Genomic DNA, 5,189 nt, shown 5'->3' with positions numbered 1-5,189 from the left:
CGCTTCCAACCTGTAGGCTGACCGCAGAGGAAAAGTTCCTTGGTGTTGCTTTAAGTCCCAATACTGTAAAACTTGACGTACATTCACATCACATGTTAATGCTGTGGTAGAGTTACACCCACAGGACACTGCACTTATTCGAAATCACAAAAGTTCATTATTTACTCGTACTTTGCCGGGTAAACATTTCATTGGCCTTCTGTTCTGACATGATGCACTTTTTCTGACCATGTACGCCCGAAGTGTGCACTCGCGCACTGTCAAACAGCGCCAAACTGGACTTTATCTTTCGCATCTGATTTTTTTGGGGTCAGACCCATCTGCTAGCAATGGGGGGCCGAGACTGAGAGAGCTAAATGGAGCTACATGGAAAATTTTGCACCAAACAAGCCACTTTGAAATGTTGCTGTTTTCATGAATACAAAAGTTGGGTGAACCTCCTCCTAGACTAAAAAAAGTTGGATGACTCTCCCCTCAACAAGGAAAATAAAAAGACATGACCCTCCCCTATTTTCCTCCGGTGGTCCATTCCATAAATACCGAACGGTCCCTAAGAGATTTAAACGTTGGTTTAAAAGATTTGGTCTAAGTGCAGTAAACGTTTTTCAATAAGTATTCATGTAAATATGATCTGTTGTCGGAGACGAAAATTGAGGCATATGCCTAAGATTTTAGAAATAAAATTGTGTACATATGAAACATTAATACACGAGGTGCATTGAGATGCGTTTCTTCATCATCGAAAAAGAAAATAACTGCCAGTGTGTGATGTGATCATGTTAAAGTACACATGTTTTTAAACAGTAGTCACAAACACATGCTAGGTAGGCCTATATATTGTAAACACTGCCTCGTAATTTACTGTTGTTGTTCTTTTTGCTTTAATTTATTCTGAGAAGAGCTTCCCCACACATAAACTAGACATTACAAGAACGGGTCTTATTAATAGCCTTAGATAAAATGAACTAAGAAAGAACAATAATTCTTCAGCATTTATTAAAGGGATAGTTTACCCATCTCTTCTCTGTGGGCCTTGAGTCAGCACTAGTATGATAGCGTAAGCTTCTGTTGTTATACGTCACACGCATCGCACACATGACCAGAATCGGCCAATACTGCACCTACGTGTGACGTAGCTCTACGCAATCACACTACGTTAACTGACTAGAGGCCCACAGAGAAGGAAATGAATAGTTGAAATAAAGTCTTTAATAACTTTTCGGGGCTGGCAAGTGTCAATCCCTTAGAAGCCTATAGAGGAGTGATCCAGCTCTCAGATTTAATCAAAAATATCTTAATTCGTGTTCCGAAGATGAACGAAGGTCTTACGGGGTTGGAACAACATGAGGGTGAGTAAATACTGACAGAATTTTCATTTTTGGGTGAACTGTCCCTTTAATGTTAGTTAATATTATTTTCAACATTTACTAATACGTTATTAAAATCAAAGGTTGTATTTTTTAACATTAGTTAATGCACTGTGAAATAACACGAACAAACAATAAACAGCTGTATTTTTATTAACTAGCATAAACAAGAATAATAAATACTACAACAAATATATTGCTCATTGTTAGTTTATATTTATGTTACTTATTGTAAAGTGTTACCATTTGTTTTTATTCATTTGTCAGATAAGGGTTCTGACTGAACATGAAAGGGGACATTTGTATTGTTTGTGCTGTTTTATGTCACTTCATATAAAAACAATCAGATTTCAGAATCCTTTTCTATTAAAAATATCTGATCAAATACTTTTGCACAACTGGGCCCAGAGGATGAGAACTCAACAGCAGGCATGAAAACACAAAATCATTACAGCAATGTGTTTGAAAGGTCTGCTCACCATGCATCTGTCAGAGACTTTTGATTATAAACTGATTGGACAGAAGATTTCTGGGAGCAGGAGGTTGTGTGGCTCTGTCCTGGCAACATCTGTATGGACATAGGTGGAATTAACACAAATTGGTTGCAGATAGAGCGTAATTGTAATGAAGGCTTGGCATGCAAAAGATAGCTTCCGTCCTACATTGGATGTTTGATTTTCCATCTGTTTCTGGTTGAGGGGGAAGGAATGGCTGAACAAGGTACTGAACTGCTATCAAATCTGACCATTTGAGCTCATCAGAGGAAATATAGCTTGATTTGTGAGAACAAATATAACAGAAAAAGCAAAAGTGCAAAATACAAACTTTTAGACACAAATCTAACATTCAATTTTTTTTTGCTCCAATCAAGGCTTAATAATGAGAAAAACAGCTCTACTATTAATTTATGATTAATAGAATTCAGCTCTACTAACTGATTCTGTTCCATAATTCTATAGCACCATCATGAGGCAAAATGTACCATAAACACAGGTCTGATGAGGTTTTGAACATTTTACATTTATATAACAGACTTTTGATACAAGCACACAAAACATAAAAATGCCTTAAAATCTGACACATTTCAAGCACACAAAATTATCAAGTTAAGACCCGGTCTTGTAATGTCTAGGTTACGTGTGTGGAAGCTCTTCTCAGAATAAAATATAGCAAACATAACAAAAATAGTAAATTACGAGGCACTATTTACAATATATACCTAGCATGTGTTTGTGACTAGGGGAGAGCCGGGACGATTGAAATTATAACTATGCAACCGTCTACTACAGCATCGCATCAGGGAGTGCATTATATTCTCCCTGAGGTAAAATTTGATTCTTTCTTTGCCCTAGGAGAGGAAGAATTTTGCAAACTCGTTAATTCATCTAAATCGACAACATGTATGTTAGACCCTATACCGACTAAACTACTGAAAGAGATGCTTCCAGAAGTCATAGATCCTCTTCTTAACATCATTAATTCGTCTTTGTCTCTAGGATACGTACCAAAAACCTTTAAGCTGGCTATGATTAAACCACTTGTTAAAAAAACGCAACTTGATCCTACAGAATTAGTCAATTACAGGCCGATCTCAAATCTACCTTTTCTGTCAAAGATACTAGAAAAAGCAGTATCCTCACAACTGTGTTCCTTTCTTGAAGGAAATGATATCTGCGAGGATTTCCAGTCCGGATTTATACCGCACCATAGCACGGGGACAGCTCTCATTAGAGTCACAAATGATTTGCTCTTATCATCCAATCGTGGTTGTATCTCTCTATTAGTGTTACTTTATCTTAGTGCTGCATTTGACACCATTGACCACAACATTCTCTTAAATAGACTAGAAAACTATGTTGGCCTTAGTGGAATTGCATTAGCATGGTTTAAATCATATTTAACTGACGGCTATCAGTTTGTAGCAGTAAATGAAGAGATGTCTTATCGATCACAAGTTCAGTATGGCGTACCACAAGGCTCAGTTATCGGACCGCTGCTTTTCACTCTGTACATGCTACCTTTAGGAGATATCATTAGGAAACATGGAATTAGCTTTCACTGTTATTCTGATGATACTCAGCTCTATATTTCTTCCAAACCTAACGAAAGTCACCAATTCACAAAATTATCAGAATGCATAGTTGATAGAAAAAATTGGATGACTAGTAATTTCCTACTACTAAATTCTGAAAAAACAGAGATTCTCCGGTTCAGTTTCCCGAGCCCACGAAGTGCGGCGATCGGGACCTGGAGTCCATTCTGCCCCTAGCTATACATGTGAAAGCATGGAAAGCTATTCCAGGGGTATCAGAATGGGTGCTAAGCACAATAAGACAGGGCTATTCGCTACAATTCGCTCGCCGGCCCCCGCGCTTTCAAGCATGGACCGCGACAAAAGTGAAAGCGGAAGTAGAGCATCTATTTCCCGCAGAAATAGCCAAAGTGCTGTGCAAAGGGGCTATAGAACCGGTACCTCCTTCTCTGAGCGAGTCAGGCTTTTACAGCTGCTATTTTCTTGCACCCAAAAAGGACAGAGCTCTAAGACCTATCTTAGATCTGAGATATTTGAACAAAGCTCTCATGAGAAGACCGTTCAAAATGCTCACGACCAGACAAATTCTCGCGCAAATTCGCCCGAGGGATTGGTTTATATCTGTCAGTCTGAAGATGCCTACTTTCAGATTCAGATAATACCCCGTCACAGGCCATTCTTGAGATTCGCCTTCGACGGTCAGGTATATCAATACACCGTCCTCCCGTTCGGCCCGCTACAACGCTGCTAGAATTCTCGAGTGCCTCACCGAGCTTGGGCTCTTGGCTGCAGACGAATCAGAGTGACTCAGAGCTGCATTTCAGCTCTGCAGCCCTGGTTAGCGGCCGACTGGTACCAGCGAGGGGTGACGATGGGAGCTGTCTCATATCGAAAAGTCGGACGCCTCCAATCTAGGTTGGGGCGCTCTCTTCGAGGGCAGACCAGTCTTTGGCCTGTGGTCAGACCGAGATAAATGCCTTCACTTAAACTGTCTGGAGATGAGGCACTTTCTCCCGCTCATACGAGACCACCACGTTCTAGTCCAATCGGACAACATGTCTGTGGTGTCATACGTGAACCGTCAGAGAGGTGTCAGATCCAGAAATCTCTGCAATCTGACGGAACGCCTCCTCATATGGTCCCAGCACCTTCTGCGCTCGCTGAGAGCCGCACATGTGCCAGGCCATCTGAACGACGGCCCAGACAAACTGTCCAGGAACAACGTTCCCGCAGAGGAATGGTCCCTCCACCCCCAAACAGTCCAGTTACTGTGGCGGCTTTTCGGCAAAGCGAAAGTCGACCTGTTTGCGTCAAAAGACAATGCTCACTGCCTGATGTTCTTTTCAAAGAACGAAGACGCGCTGGCCCAAATCTCGCCCAGCCTCCCACTTTATGCTTTCCCTCCGGTCTCTCTGTTACCACAGGTAATCAAGAGGATCAGGGCAACGCGCCACTCGGTGCTCCTCATAGCCCCGCAATGGGAGAACCAAATCTGGTTCCCGGAGCTGACGCGGCTGTCACACATAGCCCCTTGGCTGATTCCGGTGAGGAGAGATCTCCTCTCTCAAGCCCGCGGCTCAGTCTGGCATCCCTATCCAGAGCACTGGTCTCTACATGTATGGTTAATCAACGGATACCCGTTGTATTGCCAGAGGGAGTGATGAACACGATTAAGGTGTTCACCTTAAACACCTTATGAACACTTTACTTAACCCTAAGGTGTTGGGCACTCCCTTCAGAGCGCAGGTCATTTCTCTATCGGCTCTGCCTGTATCCGATAGTGAGAGCGA

This window comes from Siphateles boraxobius, unplaced genomic scaffold, assembly GCF_051911475.1.
Source record: "Siphateles boraxobius isolate OS27281-9 unplaced genomic scaffold, OSU_SipBor_1 2, whole genome shotgun sequence".
NCBI classification, from domain to species: domain Eukaryota; kingdom Metazoa; phylum Chordata; class Actinopteri; order Cypriniformes; family Leuciscidae; genus Siphateles; species Siphateles boraxobius.
This window is presented reverse-complemented; position numbering follows the sequence as displayed.